The 22,174-nt window shown below is 36.2% G+C and overlaps 1 long non-coding RNA gene across 4 annotated transcripts in view; it reads right to left on the bottom strand.

Annotated features, from left to right (window-relative positions):
* LOC147830433 (uncharacterized) overlaps positions 1-22,174 on the bottom strand; it is a 194,137-nt gene that overhangs the window by 156,366 nt on the left and 15,597 nt on the right. For 2 of the 4 annotated variants that reach the window (XR_015452597.1, XR_015452595.1), the window contains exons 4-5: positions 16,265-16,391; positions 9,282-10,276 (exon numbers count right to left, since the gene is read on the bottom strand). The exons of 1 other annotated variant lie outside the window; for it this stretch is intronic. This is a non-coding gene — a long non-coding RNA (uncharacterized LOC147830433). One more of the 4 variants, XR_015452598.1, reaches the window with a different exon arrangement.

Raw genomic sequence — 22,174 nt, 5'->3', positions numbered from 1 at the left:
AGCTAAATCCCCGGCCCCTGTATAGTTCTTTACTATGATTAATTCCTTATTCCTGCTCTGGTCAACAAACTTCTGCCAAAATCTAGAAGCTTGGGACAAATGTTTCTCTTTCCTTCTGAACTTTGATACAGCTGACATGCATTATATTCAAGCTCAAATTCTTTTCCCATCTCTTCCTCTTAATGATCTTATCCTATCATGCCTTCAAATGATGTGTCTTGTTTTCCCTTTCATAATCCTGCAGTGAATTTTTTGTTTTTCCTATGAAAAAAAACCCTTCAGCATTCAAACTGGTTCAATTTTGTCATTATTTCAACCGTAAGTGAGCTGCACTTACAGTTGATATGGACACAACACATTTACCCTGAACACCTCCAGCTTGAATTATACATTCATTTCTATTTCAGTTTTATACTCTATTTTTTTGTACTTTTGTCATAATTTTAAATGTGTATGCTAGTCTTTAATGTTTTGTTTACATAGGTTTATGTAATTTATTATATGCTCATGTGCAATATCAAACCCAAGCAAGTAATAAAGCAGGGACAAATAAAGCAGAGACAGTCACCTGTAGACCCAATGGTATCCAGGTAGAAGGGGAAAAGAAAGAATGGTGTCCCCTCCTCATCTTCCTGAAAACCCTGTACAGTGTCATCAAATAGAGATCTTCAGTCTATAATGTTAGTTGGAGACATATACCATGACAATAATAGGGAAAAATTGTGTGGGAGGAACCTGAAGATGAAAAGCCAAAGATACTGAATCTGCTGAGGTATGCCTCCTTGGTCTTTTCTCCTGCCAGATTTCAACTAGTATTTCAAAAAAGAACAAGTAAGTATACAATAAGAAGAAAAATGTGAATCCTGGCATAGAAGATCTGCTACCATGTGGGCAAATAAACTATTCCTTAGGTGTCAAATGACTAGGAAATACAGGGGACTGCTACAGTTAAATACTATTCCCCAAGGCTTCTCACAGATGATGCTACTGTAGCAGAGCAGCAAATGACTTCTGCATTTCTCAGGGCATCAGAAGAATCATGACTCATTTAATCTCTATGTTATTAAAATAACCTTTATTTTTTCTTTTTTGGTACCAGAGATCGAACTCAGGACCTTGTGCTTATGAGGCAGGCATGGTGCCACTGAGCTACATCCCCAGCCTTTTAAAATAAACTTTTATTTATATACTCTGTGAATTACTAAATAGCTGCCAAACTTTTGAAACAATTTTTACAGAGAACTTTTTTCGGTGTGTTTATTTGACCAGGTACTTTCTGATGTTTTCAATAATATCAAGAAATTTCCAGACTACAAACACCAAAAACAGAGGGCTTTAGGTATTTTCCCAATAGAATACTTGTTAAACACTAAAATACACTGCCTTTGTGACTTTTGCCTAAGATAAGAAATGCTAGTGTATTTTGGATATAGCAAATAAGAATGGATATCAATTTAGTTACTTTATGAAGCTTATAAATCAATATCTATTCATCTTAAATTAATCATTTTGGTTTGAAATGCGACAGAAATAAATTTCTTGCAATTCTAATGTAGCATGGATGAATTTGGACAACTCAAAGAATCTTTTCTTTCCCATACCATCTGAATTATATGGAAAATAATTTGTAGACCAGAAGTGGAAAAGTTATCCTATCAAGGGTAAAAGAACAAATATCTGACTTTTAGATCATACAAGGATTCTATCACTATTCTAAACTCTCTTCTTCCTTCTCTTCCTCATCCTCTTTTGACTCCTCTGCCTTCTTATCTTCTTTTTTAAGTCATCTTTTAAAATATAAACAGTATTCATAACCTTCTAACCATACAAAGACATTTCATGGGCCATGCATTAGTCCACTTTTTTGTTGCTACAATCAAATACCTGAGGCTGTATATTTTATGAAGAAAAGAAGCTCATTTAGTTGAACAATTTTAGAGATGGAGTCATCTGTTTGATTTCTGATGACAGCTTGATAGTATATGAGTCATCACAGGAGCACATGTGAGAGAGGTCACATAATGAGACAAGAAACCAAAGGTTCCAAAGTCTTTCTCCTTTTTAACAATTCACTCTGATGAGAAAAAATTTACTGTCCCTTGAGAGCTACATTAATTCCTTCCAAGGCATGCCCCTGATGATGTGATTAATCCCCACTAGCCCCCACCTCTTGAAGTTTCCTTCACCTCTCATGTCTTTGCACTGAAGACCACATCTCCTACATAGGTATCCTTAAGGGACACGCTCCATTAAAGTCATAGAAGGCCACATTTGCTCTTCTATAATTCAAGGCACCTGAAGTCAAGTTTCAATGACCCCTTTACTGGATCATTATGGCTTCTGCTCAATTTGTTTTCCCTCGCCTCTAAAGAGCATACAGATACTTAATGGAAAATCTGTATGTGGTTATAATAGAATAACAAATTTCACATATTTTCAGACAGCAGGAAAATATTTTCAAGGTATACTTCATGAATGTGTCTAGAAACTTAATCAAACTCTTCTTTCCTAATTTACTATGTAGAACATTATCTTTACTTTTCTGTAAAAAATTCTACAGAAAATTTTGTGTTAATTTGAGCATCCTATAAAACCTTGGATGTGTTGTAATCAAAGGCAGGTAATTATGAAATATTTTACTTTCTAATATTTAATCTATCAGTACAATGCAAATTACTGGGAATATTAGGAAAAATATAACCTAGTTCAGCTTCAAAGAGTTTAGATTAGTAGAAGCTACAGGAAGATAAATAACTGAAACATTTAAGCTAAAATATTTAAAGCTTGAGCAGGACTTGTATTTATACTGAGAGGGGAGGGGCAGAAAGCTGACATATGCTTATCAAGGACCCAGGAAAGAGATGTAGCCTGGAAAAATACATTTGAGACATACTAGTGTGTAAATAAGATGAAAATTTTATCATACACAAACCCTTTCAAAGACAAGACAGAGTTACACAAGAGTGGATGGTGGAAATGCAGTTCAAAGGGCAGAGGGAAAAGAAGTGGTAGAAAAGAAATCTTGGTGAGAAAGGGTTGCAAAGAAAGTACATTCAACAAGTTCAAAGTACAGCAAACTCAACTGAGACGATCCTGAAAAGTGGCATTAGGGTTTGCCAATTGGGAGCCACTTCAGAGAAGACTGGAAGATAGTGTATCTGTGAGGCATTCCCTGAAAACAGTGATTTTAATATACTAATCAGGTAGGGGACATGTTTCAAAATTGAAGAACCTTTTTCACAAAGAAAATGTCAAAATGTAATGCAGCAGAGGAAATGTGTGTTTGGATATGAGCTTCCTGCTGTTCTGATACTTTCATTCCTAACAAACTGAAAAATGGTGGAAAATGAAAGACTTGAGACAGCCAGCATATTTATCTTCCAAGATCTATGGCTTTGTTAGAAAGGCAATAAAACTACAGTGAAAAAAAATAGGTTTAGTAAGAGCTTGTTTTTGTTGTTTAGGATAAGAAAGACATATTATGGACCAAGGACTAATATAAGGACATAAGCTAAAGATTAATGATAGGGAAAAGAATTTTAATATCTTTTTGTGACTCTGAGGCACTAATATGTGATGTAATCCAGAATAAAAACAGAAAAGTGAGCAAAAAAGGCTTTTATACATGAGAAGACAGTTTGTTAAGTACATCTGTCTAAAAGATTTTATAAAGGTTTGATACTAACCCATATCCTCCAATATAACTCATATGTGTATTTGAGGAAGCAAAAAAAAGTGAGAGAGGCTAAAAAGTAATTATGTTTGTCTTTATAATGGATTTTTATCCATTATTTTTTCATTGGATGACAGAATTTTTAGGAATATGAGAAAATATAGGTTTCATTTGAAAAATGAAGCAAAGCAGAGACAAAGATGACATTCTCAGCATAGACATCAATAATGAAATTAATAGGAATGGTTCATATAGATATAAATATTCCATTAACTAAAGACAAGGAAAGTTATAGATCCTGATGCAGCTGGCTTGGTGACCAGTATGGTGTTCAACAGTGCCACTGAGCACAAGTAAACAGAGAGATGCAACGGGTGTTTTCTAATAAAAAAATGTTAGTGTAAAACTTATTTTGTTTTGTTTGCTCTCTAGTAACCTGAGATTTCATTGAGGAGGTAGAATGACATTGAGGACATTGAATAGCAAATGTTAAAATGTAATAATTTCTCCATTAAACTCTAACTTTGTTCACAGGGAGAAATAAATTCAATAATTTTAATGATATTCAAAGGTCCAGCAGATACTTGAAATGTGGGTCTATTTCCTGGAAACTAATAATTTACTTGAGAAAATGGAATATGTCTTTGTTTCAACTACAAGTCTACTTCTGAGAAAGACAAACACTGATACAATTATCAGGAAAGTAAAGTGACATCTAGAGGCTATTTAAATACCTTATGGGTATATAATCTTTAAAATTCATATAGGGTAGCATCATTGGGAAAAATAGAAGATGGGACTCCAACCTGACATAAACCATATCAATTCTGATCTAAGTCTTCCACACTGAAGTCTAACAAGCTATTTAAAAGTAGAGATGTTAGTCCAGTCCTCCACACTTTAAAACATTAACTTATGTTTTCAGCCACATGGCAGCACAGGTTCTGCTTGTGATTATGGACATTCAACATTCTATATGACATTTAAGTATCTTCAGCATCAATTTTGCAACTGGAAAACTACTGCTATGTACATTTGCAGCACATTTGAAATAATATAGATGTTATGTTACTTTCATTAGACATTAAGAAAAGAACCAAATGTGAAACCATTACTTTGCCAATTTACTGAAAAACCCAATGTAAATATTGCAAGTGTATCATTTATTGAATGGAACTAGTTAACATTTTGGTCAGGTAGATTTATCAAATGTACATTAAACATTTTGAGGCATTTTTATTTGTATTGCTATAAAATAGTATAAAATAGCTGACTAAATATGTCCCATATGCCAAGAATTATTATTAATGTTATATGCTTTTTTATCTGAAAAAGCCAGCAAGTTAAGAGAGGATCCCTATTTTACAAATAAGAAAACTGAGACTGAGATTTAGAAAGTTGTATGTCTAGATGATTAGTGGTAGCCAGAATTCCAATATGGAAACTTATGAAATCACAGCTGATGTTTTTGTATTCTCAAGTTTTTGAGTCCTTTTAAGGAGATATAGTATATAGAGCTCTATATACAAAATATAATCACAACATTAGATCTTAGATTCCCTAATTAAATACTTAAATTTCCTTAACTCCTGACATGTGAAGATGTGACACAGGCACCATGTATAATTTCAGGTCTCTGATTATCTCCCTATTCTCAAATGCTTCACCCATTCATATCATTTGAATTGGTTCTTATCACTCCATCTGTCCAGAGTTTCATCTTCTTTCCTGTTCAAGCTCAACATTATTGGAGTTATACTTAGAACTATGAAGATTTGAACCTCTGCTCACAGATCAGATTCACCATCATCTGGATACTGTGTATTATAAGTATTTTTTGCATCCTTCTAAAAGTCCCCCAAGCCCCCAAAATACAACTAAAGTTTGCCTTTCAGATGAAGCCCTTCTTTCTCCCCTTCCCTTCACTTTACATTGGCTCCTTTGGAGATCATGTACTCTGGGCTCCAACTTTTACATTTATCCTCCATTTCAGTAACTCAATGTAGGTCTCAGCACAAATTCTCTTCCTTCTCTCCTTTGGCATGCAAGATGAATGCCCCTCCTGATTCCAGTTAACTTGTCCTTTTTTCTAAGTTTATTTGTCTTATTAATATATGTTTTTTGATACATACTAATCACATTCATCTTGGGGAATTCATATATATATATATATATATGAATACATATAATATGTGAATTACATATATGTATATATTTACTTCCTCTTGTCCTTGACTGCTGAAGCAACTTGCTCCTATACTTATATTTCCTATTTTCAGCTATTCAGTCTGTTTTTCTGCAATGAATCTGCCCACCTCGCTTTACACACACTTGCAAGTATTATGACAAGCAGAATAATGGCTTCCCAAAGATATCTCCTTCCTAATCCCAGAACCTGTAAATGTCATCTTGCATTGGGAAAGGGATTTTTGTATTAAGGATCTTGGGATGAAAAATACTTATCTTAGATTGTCTAGGTGGCCCACTACAATCACAAGAATCCTTAAGGGGGCAGAAGAGGTCTACAGAAATAGATGTGACCACAGAAGCAAAGTTGGAGAGATGCCACACAAGAAGAATTTGCCTTGTCTTTGCTACCTTGGTAAGGGAGAAATGGGCCCCAACCCAAAGAACAAGACAAGAAAACAGGTTCTTCTCCATGCCTGCAGAAAGAAATGCAACCCTAACACCACCTTGATTTTTGCCCGCTGAGAACTATTCTAGGAATCTAATCTACAAAACTCTAAGTAGTATTTGAAGTCACTAAATTTATGATAGCTTCTTAAAGCAGCAATACAAAATATCTGTTTTAAGAGAATACTTGTGGACGTTGATGTTTCCTTTATATATTATAACTACGGTCATCTCTAATTTCAGTCTCACATTTGCAACACTCCTCCTTGGGAGTTGGTACATGTGCATAACACATCTAAACTCTCTTTTCAACCACTCCCTCACCTCTTCCTCCCCACACCCTCTTGCAAAAGATATAGCTCCTTGTTTTCTATTATCTATCTTTTGTTTTGCTCTTTATATTTTGAATTTCTCATATAAGAGAAACCATGTGATAGTTAAGCTTTTGTTTCTAATTTACTCACTTAACATTATGATCTCAAGGTGAATCTATTTTCTTACAAATAACACAAATTCATCCTTCTTCGTGGTAGAGTAGTACTCCATTGAACACATATACCACATTTTCTCTATCCATTACTTCTGTTCTTGTTTTTCAATAATGTGAACTTTTTATCCTAAAATTCTACTAAACCTGCCTTTAAAAACTTTTTTAACCAAATCTGATGGAAATTTTCCTCTATTTCTTTGGTGTCTTCAACTTTTCTGATTCAATTGACTTCCTGTTATATCTTGAAATTACTTCCTTGGTTACTCTGATCTTTCACAGGCTCTTGATCTTCTTCCCCAGCCTGCTAAAGTACAACATATTTAGATTATTGAAAATATGTGTGACTACCTTTGGCTGTTAGAAAGAAAGAAAGAAAGGAAGGAAGGAAGGAAGGAAGGAAGGAAGAAGGAAGGAAAAAAGAAATCCTCTGAAAAACACTGAGACCAGCAGTTTTCTGTTTCTCTTCTTAGCAAACTCTTCAATCTTCTGGATGGTGAGATGTGCTCCTGACTCTCTGTCTGCAGGCCTAACACCTTTGTCCTTCAGGCATTGAACCTGCTCAGGTGCCCACATTAAGATTTCTGGCTATAGATGTGAACTGGAGACAATGCAATGAGTTAAGAGTCTGAGAATTTAATCATAGTTTCCTAAATTAGTTTTGTCTCTCTTTTGAAAGAGTTGAATCTATTAGACTATATATGAAAAGGAAATTTTTACTGATTTAATTTACTCTGTTTTATAAACTTACTATTGGAAAATTTAAAACTTTAAAAGTTCTAAATAATCTATGAGGCAGAAAAATTCCTTGAACCTTTGAGTTAATCATGTAGTCTTTATTCTATTGGCAAGTAATTGGTCAGTAAAAACTACATTTCTGAAGATTATAAACCAATGAGAAACATGCTAAACCATTAATGCTAAGTGAGATAGTATTAAAATGTATGACTACATATATTTAAAATAAGCCTAAGTATACAAAATATAAAAAATTCTCCAAAATATTAGCAACTTCAATGTTCTAGTACAGTCTTTTCTTTAATATATGCATTACTTTGGCTTTTAAAAAAATAAAGAAAAATTGGTTGTAGAGTTAGTTACTTTTCTCTTGTTGCTGAGACAAATACCCGACACACAAAGTTAAAGGAGGACTGGTTTATTAGCTTGCAGTTAGTAGAGGTTTCAGTCCATAATTGGCTGGCTCCAAGTGAGGGTGGTATGGTAGAGGTGCACTGCAGAGGAGAAACAGTCTTTGGCAGGCAAGACGCAGCAGCAAGGAGTCCAAGGATTTAGCTCAGTGGTGCCACTGACTTCCTTACAAGCATAAGTTCCTCAGTTCGATCCCTGTACTGAAGGAGGAGGAAGAGGAGGAGGGGGGGAGAGGAGGAGGATGAAGGGGAGGGGGAGGGGGAGGGGAGGGGGAGGGAGAGGAGGGGGGGGGGGGAGGAAGGGGAGGAGGGGGGAGGAGGGGAGGGGAGGAGGAGGGGGAGGGGGAGGAGGAGGGGAGGGGGAGGAGGAGGGGAGGGGGAGGAGGAGGGGAGGGGGAGGAGGAGGGGAGGGGGAGGAGGAGGAGCAGCAAGCAGTCTGCCTTTGGTCTTTCCTTTATATTTCATCCAGGCTACAAGCCTATTGGTTGGTGCTACCCATATCCAGGGTGGGACCTTCGTTATTCACATCCAGGACAGTTCATGGTGGGCAGAAGGTAGCAAAACAAGCAAAGACCTCAACAGCATCTTTCTGCCCCTTTCATCTTATCCATACTACTTAGGATGTATAGCACTCACACTCTTAATCTTAGTGCCCTTGAGCCTAGCACTGCACCATGAATCAATTCCATCCTCACACACTCTAGATCCAGCCACCTCTGAAAAGCTCTGCCTAGGACTACATGAGACTTTAGGGGGGCATAGAAACACAAACCATAACAGTTGTAAAACACAACCAAAGCTTCAGAGGAAACTACTATCAGGTAGCTTTGTGTCAGCTAGAAAATTCTGGTAACGCTTCACCATGGTTCCTGATGTATTACTCCTTTTATTTTGCAAGTTGAGAAGGGATTTTGAACCAAAATTATAGTTATCCCCATACTATTTATCCTTTAGGAGCCAAGGCACATATAGAATTATGATTTAACTCATAAGGTCCAATTTTAAGCATTTTTGAAACTATACTGTATACATTTTATTTTATAAAAATATTTTTTCTTATGCTTAATGATTTAAAACATCAACCAGTGTGTACTAAAGTCTGATTTATTAAAGCCTGCTTTCAGCCCTGCTTTGCAGCGAGAATGGACCTGCTTTTTTTTTTTTTTTTGGTACCGGGATAGAACTCGCAACCTTGAGCTTGTGCAGGAACCTACTTATTTTTTAAAAAGCAGCATTTATATTTCTAAAATGTCATCAAATAATTGCTAAACATTAAAAATAAGTTGCAGGAACTGCCTATTAAGGAAATTCAACAAAAGGGCCACCATCAACACCAAACTAACATGATAAATACATGCTAAATAGCAATGACAGATACAGGCACTTTTTAAAATAATACAAAATGAGGATTTCAGGAACGCCAAATTTAATTTGTATCCTGAGGGGGTATTTTCATCTTCTTGTCAAAAAATCTAGAGTCATAATGTACCACACATGAATTACAATGCAGAGAGTTCTAGGATGTTTTTATTTATATTTCCTTTTTTTCCCCAAGAAGCATAGCACAATAATTTAGGAATTCTAACTATAGGAACAGATCATTTGGAATGTCTGCCTTTTCAAGCTAGCAAAATAGTCCAATTTACAAGTTCCAGAGATTTCTGAGATTATGGTGACGCTAATGTTTGAGACCATAGGTCCCTGCTTTTTTATATCTTCTTATGTCAATGTTTTTATAGTTGCTGCTCCTTTCCACATAAATACAGTGGTTCCTCAGTTCAAGAACTTAATTTGTTCCACAATTCTGGAAAAGATGGCCACTTTCTTGTTCAAGTGGGAAAGATGGCTGTAGTTGTGTTCATCACCTGATGCAGAGTTCTTGCGCAAAAGGAAATAACGTGTCCCTGAAGACACTCATATACCCATAGGCCTCTTAGTCACTTTCTTTTGTTCTGCGTCTGTTTTCTGGCTAAATGATAGAAGAGATGTTTCCATGTGGATTCTTGGCTATTTCGTCTTTCAAGGGGAATTTTTTCCTCCTGTCTTCATTTTAATTTGGTATTTTAAATTCAATTATATTTCCTTTGAAATTGTCTTTTCAGTTCATTACACTGGCATGTGTTGGTTTTCATTTTTAAGTGGTCATGCAGGCTAAATGTGGTCCACAGGTTTTCTGCTACAAAAGTGGGCCTCAGAAATATCCAAAGTTAATCCTTCTTAGTTCATTGTAACTGATGCACTGATTTCCTAAATTAAATCTTCACAAGGGGATCACATTGTTTTCAGTCTTCTAGAGGTGCGGTGTCCAATGAGGTAGTTCACTGGCATGCGTAGCTTAAATGTAAATGATTTAAGTTTAAAGTAATTAGAAATAAGTATAATTTTTCTAGTCACACTAGACCCAATTTTGTGTGTGTGTGTGGTACTGGGGATCAAAACTAGCCACAATTTAACAGTTCACTCACTACATGTGGCTCCTGGCTACCACCTAGAATAGCACAGATATTATAGGAAATTTGTATCACTGCACAAAGTTCTGTTGTACATCATTAATTTAGATGAAGTCTTCCATACTCCCTTCATCTCTTATTCCCTTTTCCATTTGAAAAAGATCTTTCTATTATCTTTTATTTTACTCTATATATTTGTTTCTCATTTAAGATAAACAATGCAACTCCTATGTCTGATTTTTTTGCACTTAACACAATGGTCACAAGATACAGTTTTAATTTATCATACACCCACTGTATGCAAGTTGATGATCAACACACTTTGTTGTAGGGTGAGAAAAAAAAATCCGAAAAGCTAGATCTTTCTTTTCTGGTAGGGGAGATACTCACACAGTTCAGTAAATATAAGCAAGGCTATTCCCAGGGTTTGTAGGTCAATAAAATTTTTTTTTCCCATTCCCTTCTATCCTTTCCCCTAGCCCTCCCACTTCCTGCCCCTTTGCCCCTTTTCTTCCTATTTCACATTACCTATTACGCATTTAGTCTTTATTTACACTTTCAGTTTCTCAGACCAGAGAAACTATTCAATATTTACATGTGTGTCCTATTTATTTCACTTAAGAGTATCACCTCAATGTGCATCCACTTAGCTATAAATGTCTCTAATTTCTCATTTTTTATGGCTGAGTAGTACTCCATTTTATCAAAAAACCACATTTTCTTTATCCAATCTCCAGTTGATGGGCACTTGGGCTGTTTCCAAGTTTTAGCTATTACAAACTGTGCTGCTATGAACATGGGTGCACATATATCACTGTGGTATGATTCTTTTAATTCTTTGGGGAAGATCCCCAGCAGTGGAACAGTGGGGTCAAATGGGACTTCCAGTCCTAGTTCTTTGAGGTATCTCCATACTGATTTCCACAGTGCTTGCACCAGTCTACACTCCCACCAGCAGTGGAGCAGGGTTCCTCTTTCCCCACAGCCCCGCCAGCATTTGTTATTGGTTGATTTCATGATAGCAGCCATTCTTTCTGGAGTGAAGTGGAATCTCAGCATTGTTTTCATTTGCATCTCTCGAATGACCAGTGATGTTGAACATTTTTTCATGTATTTCTTTGCTATTTCTACTTCTTTGTCTGAGAAATGTCTGTTCATTTCAGATGCCCATTTTTGGATTGGCTCTTTAAATTTGGGAGGTCTGATCTTTTTAAGTTCTTTATAGATTCAAGATAGTGGACCTTTGGCTGAGGAAGAGCAGGTGAAGATTGTTTCCCACATTGTGGGTTGTCTCTTCACACTGCTGGTGGTTTCTCTTGCTGTGCAGAAGCCTTTTAATAAAAAGAGATCCCACTTGTTGATTGTTTGTGCTAGTTCATGGGCAACTGAGGTTTTGTTCCTAAAATCTTTTCCTACACCGATGTCTTCAAGGGTTCTACCTAACCTCACCTCTGTTCCAACTGGTTCAGAGTTTCTATTTTAATATTTAGATCTTTAATCCACTTTGATTTTACTTTAGTGCATGGTGAGAGATACAGTTCTAGTTTTAATCTTTGGCAAGTTGAAGCCCAATTTTTCCAGCACCATTTATTAAAGAGGCTATCTTTCCTCCAGTGAGGGTGTTTGGCTCCTTTGTCAAAGATGAGATGGCTGAGTGTGTCTGGCATTGTTTCTGCATCATCTAATCTGTTCCACTTGTCCTCAGGTCTGTTTCTTTGCCAGTACCATGCTGATTTTATCACAGTAGCTTTGCAGCAGAGTTGCAGGTTGGGCATTGTGATACTCCCTGCCATGTCTCTGTTACCTAGAATTGCTTTTGCTATTCTGGGTCTCTTCTTGTCCCAAATGAATTTTTGGATTGTTTTCTTGAGGTCCATGAAGTATGCTGCTGGGATCTCAATTGGAATTGCATTAAATCTATATAGCAGTTTTGGAAGTATGGCCATTTTCACTCTATTAATCCTTCCTAACCAGGAGCAGGGGATGTCTGTCCATTTTCTGATATCATCTTCAATCTCTCTTTTCAGAGTGCCAAGTTTTCAGAGAAGAGGTCTTTGATTTCTTTCGTTAGGATAATTCCTAGGTATTTCAGTTTTTTGGATGCTATTTTGAAAGGAATTATTTGCCCTATTTCTCTCTCAGTGAGTCTGTCATTGGTGTAGAGGAAAGCTATTGATTTTTGTGTGTTGACCTTGTAACCAGCTACTTGACTGAATTTGGTTATTAAGTCTAAAAGACTTTTGGTGGAGTTCTTGGGGTCTTCAATATAGAGTATCATATCATCTGCAAATAATGACAATTTGTCTTCTTCATTTCCTATCTTTATTCCTTTTATTTCTTTCTCTTGTCTAATTGCCGTGGCTAAATGTTTCCAGAACTATATTGAACAAGAGTGGTGATGGTGGACATCCTTGTCTTGTTCTTGATTTTAGGGTGAAGGATTTCAGTTTTTGACCATTTAGTATGATATTGGCTGTTGGTTTTTCCTTAGATGGCTTCTATCAGTTTGAGGTAGAGACCATCAATTCCAATTTTTTGTAGGGTTTTTATCATAAATGCATGTTGGATTTGTCAAATGCTTTTTCTGCATCTATAGAGATACTCATATGTTTTTTTTCCTTGGCTCTATTGATATAGTGTATTACATTGATTGATTTTTGTATATTGAACCATCCCTGCATCACTGGGATGAATCCCACTTGATCAGGGTGTATGATCTTCTTGATGATCTTCTGCATTCTGTTTGCCATTATCTTATTAAGGATTTTTGCATCTATGTTCATTAGTGAGATTGGCCTATAGTTCTCTTTTTCAGTTGGGTCTTTCTCTGCTTTGGGGATCAAGGTGATGCTTGCTTCCAGGAATGAATTTGGGAGTATTGCTTCCCTTTCAATTTCATTGAAGAGTTTAAACTGTAGTGGCAGCAGTTCCCCTCTAAATGTCTTGTAGAATTCAGCAGTGAAGCCATCAGGGCCCAGGCTTTTCTTAGTTGATAAGTTTTTAATTACATTTTCAATTTCATTGGTTGATATTGGGTTGTTCAGAATTTTTAGGTCTTCTTCGTTCAACTTTGGTAATTCATATGTATCTAGGAATCTGTCAATTTCTTCTGTGTTGTCCACCTTATTGGCGTATAGGTTCTGGAAGTAGGTATTGATGATCCTCTGGATTTCTGCTGGGTCTGTTGTAATTTCACCCTTTTCATTCCTAATTGCATGGATTTGGGCCTTTTCTTTCCTTTTTCTGACAAGGTTGGCTAAAGGTTTGTCAATTTTGTTGCTTCTTTCAAAGAACCAACTCTTGGCTTCATTGATTTTTTTGTATCATTCTCTTAGTCTCCATTGAATTGATTTCTCCTCTGATCTTTATAATTTCCTCCCTTGTATGAGCTTTGGGGTTGTCCTGCTCTTCTTTTTGTAGAAGCTTGAGGTTCAGCATCAGGTTGTTTAATTGGGCTCCTTCTGTTTTCCTAATATGCGTATTCACTGCTATGAATTTCCCTCATAAGACTGCTTTCATTGTGTCCCATAGATTCCAATATGTTGTATTGTCATTGTCATTTAATTGAAGGAACTGTCTGATTTCTTCTTTAATTTCCTCTGTGACCCATTGGTTATTCAGAAAGGTGTTGTTCAATTTCCACATGTTTATGAAATTTTTCCAGTTTCTTTTGCTATGAACCTCCAATTTCTTCACACTACAGTCTGATAATATACAGGGGATAACTTTGATTCCTTTGCACTTACTTAAACATGTTCTATGTGTGAGTATGTGGTCTATTTTTGAGAATGACCCATGTGCAGCTGAGAAGAATGTGTATTCTGATTTTGTGGGGTGGAAGACTCTATAAACATCTGTTAAGTTCATTTGTTCAAGAGTTCGATTAAGTTCTAGTATTTCATTACTTATTTTTAGTCTAGTTGATCTATCTATTTGTGACAGTGGGGTGTTGAGGTCCCCCACTACAATTGTATTAGTGCATATATGACTTTTCATGTCCATTAGTATTTGTTTGATATAGTTGGGTGCACTAGTATTTGGTGCATAGATATTTATGATTGTCATCTCTTCCTCTTGGATTCTTCCCTTTACAAGGATGTAGTGTCCTTCTTTGTCTCTCTTAATTAGTGTTGGTTTGAAATCCACTTGATCTGCCAAGAGGATAGCTACTCCTGCTTTTTTTTTGGTTCCTGTCGCATGGAGTATCATTTTCCACCCTTTAATTTTCAGTCTATGAGTTTCCTTTTGAATGAAGTGTGTTTCTTGTATGCAGCATATTGTTGGATTTTGCTTCTTGACCCATTCTGACAGTCTATTGCTTTTTGATTGGTGAATTGAGACAATTAACGTTGATGATTATAACTCAAACATATTGACTTGTCATTGCCATGACTTTTTCTTTTTGTTGGGTTCTCCACCTTTACATTTAATTTCTTGTCATGCCAGATGGGTTCATTCTGCTTTGCTTCCTGGGGTTGTGATCCTCAATGTCTGTTCCTAGGCTATTGTGTAAAATTCTTTGGAGTGCTGATTTGGTATTCATGAAGTTCCTAAGTTGCTCTTTGTCATGAAAGTATCTTATTTCTCCATCCATTTTGAAAGATAATTTTGCAGGGTCCATCAATCTGGGTTGGAGGCTGTTTTCTTTTAGGGCTTGGAATATGTCACTTCAAGCTCTTCTTGCCTTGATGGTTTGTGTTGAGAAGTCTGCTGTGATTCTGATGGGCTTTCCTTTGTATGTGATTTGTTTCTTTTCTCTGACTGCTTGGAGAACTTTATTCTTCTGTTGTGTTTCTGGAATCTTAACAATTATATGCCTATGTGTAGAATTTTTTTGATCAAGGCTATTTGGAGTCCTATATGCCTCACTTATCTGTATGCCAAGCTCTTTTCCCCTGCTTGGGAAGTTTACTGCCATTATTTCTGTGAAGAGATTTTTTAATGTCATCTCCACTCTCTCCTGTTTCTTTATTGAGCCCAATCAGTCTTATGTTATTCTTCTTTGCATCATCTAGCAGCTGTTGGATTGATTTCTCATGTTCCCTTATAATTGTGAAGCAATTTTTCTTTTCCTGGTCACTAATTGCAATCTTATCTTCTATATCTGAAATTCTGTCCTCACATTGGCTCATTCTGCTGTGTAGACTTTCAATGGAGGTTTTCATGTTCTGGAAATCTATTTGCATCTGTTTTATGGATTCTATCTGTTTCTTATGTTGGGATTCCATCATGTTCCTGAGCTCCTCTCTAGTATTAATCATGTCTTGCACTAGGGGCACAATTTCTCCTGTTATCTGAGAAATTATTTCTGATTTCATTTTTTCCAGATCCCCTTTTGTTGCCAGTTCAGTGGGTCCAGGTGTTTGAGTATCAGAGTGTTCAATCTCATTTTCCTTTTGGGTTGCTGTAGGTGATCTGGAAGTCTGATTTTGAGACTGATTTACGTGTTTTCTCATTTAGACTGGGGCAGGGGGCTGTTAATGCCTGCACAGATTACCTCCTCTGAGCTGGGTGAGGTGGGACAGGGGCTGGGAGCAGCGGTAGGGATGGTGACCCAAAAGCCCTTTCCTGTGGGCTGGGAGCAGCGGGAGGCATGGTGGCCTGGAAGCCCTTTCCTCTGGACCAGGACCAGTGGGATGGCAGCTCAGAAGCCCCTCCCTCTGGGCCGAGAACGGTGGGAGGGATGGTGGCCTGGAAGCCGCTTCCTCTGGGCCAGGAGCAGCGGGACAGAAGGTAGCCCAAAAGCCCTTTCCTCTGGGCTGGGAGCAGCGGGAGGGATGGTGACCAGGAAGTCCCTTCCTCTGGACCAGGAGCAGTGGGACGACGGCTCAGAAGCCCCTACCTCTGGGCCGGGAACAGCGGGACTCAGTACCTTGGTCCGGCCGTCTGGTGTCCTCTGCGTTTTTGTAGTGTGGAACCAGGTGGCTGGTTGTCTGCAGCGGAGTGATTTGGTGTCTTCCGCATGACTCAGGACCTCAGTAGGGCGTGCACAGACCTTCCTGTGTGCAGAGGGCTGATTCAGCGTATTCCGCAGGACTGGGGACCTTGGTAGGGCATGGGCAGACTTGCCTGTCTGCAGCAGGCTTCGGCGTGTTCTGTGTGACTCAGGACCTTGGTAGGACATGGGCAAACCTGCCTGTCTGCCGCGGGGTGATTTGGTGTCTTCCGTGAGACTCAGGACCTCAGTAGGGCATGACACAATAAAATTTATTTAATTTTGAAAGTACTTATAAAAGCAAAATTGCAAATATATAAAACTAGGAACATGTAAACATACTAGGAAAAAATTCTCCATTTTGGAAAAAGTTTGTGCAAAACAAGTAGCCCTGAAGTTTAAGCTTCATTAGTTTACTATAAAGACACTTCTGAGTAAGAGATACACAGTATTTCAGTGCTATGTGCAAGGAGTAGGGAAGAGGAACCATGATTAGAAGGACTGGAGATAGCATTTTCACAGGACTGGCAGAAAGTCTTTTATATTTTTAAGTGATAGTGCTTACCATGGATAAAAAGAATATGAGACAGCAATGGGGTGGTTTCCACACTTTACTCTTACAAATTGTATACTATTTTTAATAATTTGTACAGTAAAAATACACGTAGGATAATATGTTTAAAAATAAATCTGACAAATCTTACTAAAGGAAGACACATGCATACACATACACACACAGAAAGGGACAGAGACAATGATTATGAAAATGATGGTGGTTGTGATAATGGTGATGATGATGAAGCTAAAGAAATCTATATTCTTCACAAATTGTCCAATCTTATCTTTTGTCATAGCAAAAGAAAATAAATTAAGATATCTTATCTCCCTTCTTTCTCATATAAAGTAGGTTTTCTCTTCATCTTGAAATGTCGAAGGCCAGAACATAGGATGCTCAGTTTAGAGAAGGTTTATTAAGTATCTTCTCAAATATCATCTGCTAAACTAGTAATTCCCCACAGCATCTTACAAAAAGAAGGGTTAGACTAATGAAATCCTCTACATGTATACAAGTGTAGAACCCTTACAACTCTGACATCATTAGAAAAATTAAATAATAACAGTTAATACTTAATATTTAATATGTACCAGGTATAATTTCAGTAGTATTTATATATACTATATATTTATAATATATAATATATATATATATGTATATATCATTTAGTTCCCAAAATATTCTGATAAAATATATAATAAGGTGATAATAGCTGAAATTTTAAACAGAGGTTCATGTTCCAAAGCACAATAAATTGCCTTATTAGTTTCTCAGCCGGTAACAGACTCTCGGCTATACAAATTTAGTAGAGAATACTATTGGGAGATTATATAGATTCAAAAGGAAAATGTCTAATATGTAGAACTTCTATGTGAATTATTCCTTCCCTGTACAGGGAAATTGTTGAATATATGAGTAGCCTCATTAAATAAGGCTGTAATATTTCCTATAATCTATAAAATCTATATTCATCTATAAAAGATAGGCATTTTTTTACTGTCCTCATGCCACTTACCTAATATGTGTTGGTTTCAAATTAAGAGAGGAGTGATGTATTTAAACTATCTCTGTCTTCTAAAATTTCTCAAACATAATTTTCCCCAAATGAAAATATCTTTGCAAAAGAATTAAAAGCATCATACCACAGTGCTATATGCACACCTATGCTCATAGCAGCACAATGTGTAATAGCAAAATCTTGGAAACAACCCAAATGCCCATCAACTGATGAATGGATAAAGATGTGAGATTTTTATACAGTGGAATGCTACTCAGCCATAAAGAAGGATAACTTGAGATATTTGTAGCTTAACAGATACACCTAGAGACCTTACTCTTAAGTGAAATAACATGGACACACATGTAACTATCACATTGTTTCTCCGGTGTGAGAAACTGAAAGTGTAAAAAAGGACCAAAATATATAATAATGATGTGAAATAGAAAGAAAAAGTTCAAATGGGAAGGACTACTAGGGAGGGAGAATGGGGAAAGGAAGAAAGGGGAAAGGGAAAAAATGAGAGAAGAAAGACAAAATAGAAGCAAAGCTTCTGCAAATAAGGAGGAGAAAAGTTGAAGGGAGGGGAGAGGAATGGGAAAAAATAAGAACTAAAATATGTACAGGTACAAATTCCATAGATGAATGTGAACATTATGTAAATCTAAATTGTACCAATAAACTTAATTTTTTTAAAAAGAAAGAAATCTATAAATATCAGGTGAGTCAAATGATAGCTGAAGACATGAGAGAAGAAAGTATGCACAAGTATAGTCAGCATTTATTTTATGATTTAATTTTGATCATGCTTCTTAAAACCTTTGTGATTATTCTCAGTTTGGGGAAATAAGATTTTTGAAGGTGCTTTATTTCCTATTTATCACCTTCCCAAATGCTCACTTCTGGTATAGTTTGCTATTAATTTTCTTTTATTAAATGAGCAGGAAAAAAGAAATAAATTTCAAATTAAAATATTTTACTATATAGGCAAAGAGTTAATAAAAGTTTCACTGAAGACAGACAATCCAGTTAAATAATATCAGATTGAGATTTTTTTCCTGTATATTGTACACAGTTCTTTTAAAAACACAATATCTTACATATATATATCTCTTTTCATTTTGCAACATGTGGCCATACACATTTCCATTTTATTTATCAGAAGAAACTTACAAAACACTCTTAAATTACATCAAGGGATAACTAAAGGGCAATCAATTCAATGGGAACTGTAAGTACATTTTTTTCTGAAAATTAATGCAAATACTAAATGTCACTTCAGACAACTTCCAATTTGGTTTCTCACTGATCTTTCCATCCATGTAGAAGAGGCAAAAACACAGTATTTGCCAGAGTAGATTTGGAAATAAACAACAAAGAATGACAAAACATACTACCAGTTTTCAAGATTATTATAAAACTATTGTTGGGAATGTGGGGGGTATCATGACAATATGACTGTGGTGGATTGACTGATGGTCAACTTGTAATGGTCAGCTGAACTGAATCAGCATGCTCTGGGCATGGAGGGTACACCTGAAGATTATTACCAATAGCCATAAAATAAGAACTGGAAGGGAAGATCTTGGCCTGTTGATTTTTTAGGAGAAGCTTGCTGTGGATGGTTTTCCTGATGCAAACTAGACTGTTCTCATCAGAGGAGGAGCTCAAGGCCTTGATATCTCTGGGAATGTTCCAGTTTTTATCAGGGGAGCTCTGATCTTCACCGTGAGTATCACTTCCTGGCTCTAGTGTGGATCCCTCAGCTTAGTGGCACAAATCTTTCATCTCACCAGCATAGATTTGCTGGCTTCCACCACTGGCCTTTAGGCCTTCCAGGTGCAGATCCTCAATACAGACAAGCGTGAAACATTGCAGTAGGCTGTAGGCCACTGGCTGGACACATGGAGGACATTGCCTTGGACTCAAATCCTTTAGCTGGACTTGTGCGGGAAATTTCTGGGATCCAGGCCCTCAGCTGGACCATTTGGACCTCTAGCGTGTAATTAATCTCTTGCACTCCTTTGCATTTGACTGTTTGGGTAATTATCATAAAATAATCCTATAAATTATGTGTCCTATATTTAATGCATTCCCTTGCCTAAACCCTGACTACAACAGCATTGATGAGAAAATAAATAAAAGGAAGAAAATAGTGAGCTATAACAAAGATTTGTGAATCTGTGTATTTACAAAAAGTTAAATGTTTGAGGTGCTATTATATGTCAATAGAATTGATTCAAGATATTATTTAGAAATAATGGCTGTTTCCTATAGTGAAAAATAAACCTGGATGTTATGTCATGCAAAGAATAGTTCACCATCCACAAAAGAAGAAATCAGAGTGTCCAAATGATAGTTTTAAAAATGTTTATCCTCATCTGTAATCAAGGAAATAAAGTAACAACAAAACTGAGCCCAATTTTACAAAAATCAGGTTGGCAAAAATTGAGAACTTTGAAATTTTTCATTCAGGCAAGAACAAAGAGAAAATGGAAATTCTCAAACACTGGTAGGAACACAAATGAGTTCAATCAATACGAACAACAATTCAGGGTTATCTAAATTCAGAAGTGCATAAATTCTATCTACAATACCATGGGTAATATACCACATATGAACACAGACATATATGACACAATCTTCAGAACCTTATGAGTAGCAATGAAACAAATGAAAACTAAGTGTTTAACATTTGTTTTATTCCATTTTGCAAACATATACATTGTTTCTTCTATGCAAGGACTCTATTCTAAGGTATTTATAACTTATTGTCATAGTCACTCCATGATATGGGTATTATTATAGTTTCAATCTTACTGAAACAGACTCAGAGGTTAAGGGACTTCCCCAAGTTCCCACAGCAATAAGTTATAAATTCAGATGATGTGTGTCTCCAAAGTTTATATGCTTTCAAGAACTATGATCTGCTGCTTTTCATGCACTAGAGAATTGCATCATATATATATAATATAGATAGATAGATAGATTAGTATATATTTTCAAGAATAAATCTTGAAAATCATAATAATAAGAGGAAAAAGCAAGTAGTTGGATAGTATATATAATTTCTTGGCATCTCTGTAAAGTTGCAAAAACTTTTAGGTGGATAATACATTTTTTCATTTATGTATATATTCACATATTTAACTGGAAGAATTTATATAAAGCTCAGGAAGTAGCTGATTCTAACAAGATGAGAATGGAAATAAAATTGAAGATGGCAGACTAGGTGGCTTTCAAATTTATATTTAGTGTTGAATTTAAGAAAATCTTTAATAAAATGTGCACATGTGTTTGAAAACTCCAAGTCACTAGTACATATTGAAATTCAGAGAGTTTGTGATTTGATAAACAGCACAAGTAGCAAATAGCAGAATTAGAAATCCGACTCATATGGTAAGTGTATAGTGTTTTACCTTTTTAAATTTGGTTAACCAAGTATTTGCTACATAGACATAAACCATGCAAGGAAAAAGAAGTTTATTATAAATGAAATGTAATGTATTTACCTCAAAATCCCTCCATATGATTAACTTATCTTTTAACATATGCAACAATATTTACTGATCAATAGTTTTTCAGCAACTATTACTCAAATATGAGAAGTTGGTTGAGACTAGTGAAGAATGAACTCATGACCCCTGGTTTACTAAAGCAGGGCTCTAACCACCATTTGTAAAGAGAGGTTGTAAAGCCCGTAATCGTTCATTGTTTGAGCTTCTTTATAAATCTAACAAAAACTTATCTTTACACATATCTTTCTTTTTAATGATAAAATAATGGTTTTAGCATTATAATTGTTTTTATTCTCTATAATTATGTAATAATCATGAGGCTTCATTTCTAACTCTCCGGAGAAAAGAAGAAAAATTCACTGGGAAGATGATGAGAGAGATTAGACCAAATGGTCTTGATAAATTTTCTATTGTAATTTTAAACAAAACCCTAGACACCATCTGACTAATTGCAGATATTTCTGGAAAGCTTGAAGGTCTCCAAATAATTAGGTTGAGAAGAGGGAGAAAAACAGTTAGGAAGCTGATGTCTCCCTGGACATTGTTAGCAACTGGCAACTGGCCTGCAGACAGTGGTGGTGCTGATGGCATGAGCTCCAGGCAGCCCATCTTGGAAGCTAATTTGGTTGCAGAAGCAATGGCATGTCTGTTCAATTTGGGAAAGCATTTTGGCCATGAGAAGCCTTCTAAAGCAAAAGTTCACAGGGAGAGGAAAGAGGAAACTTGAAATTAAATTTAAAATGTATTTGCTAAAAGCTGAATAAACAATTTTATGT

This window comes from Heterocephalus glaber, unplaced genomic scaffold (genome assembly GCF_053883595.1).
Source record: "Heterocephalus glaber isolate CG9 unplaced genomic scaffold, H.glaber_assembly_v1.0 deba00000122, whole genome shotgun sequence".
In the NCBI taxonomy this organism is placed as follows: Eukaryota; Metazoa; Chordata; class Mammalia; order Rodentia; family Bathyergidae; genus Heterocephalus; species Heterocephalus glaber.
The sequence above is the reverse complement of the archived record's forward strand: the minus strand, read 5'-3'. Positions and strand labels throughout refer to the sequence as shown.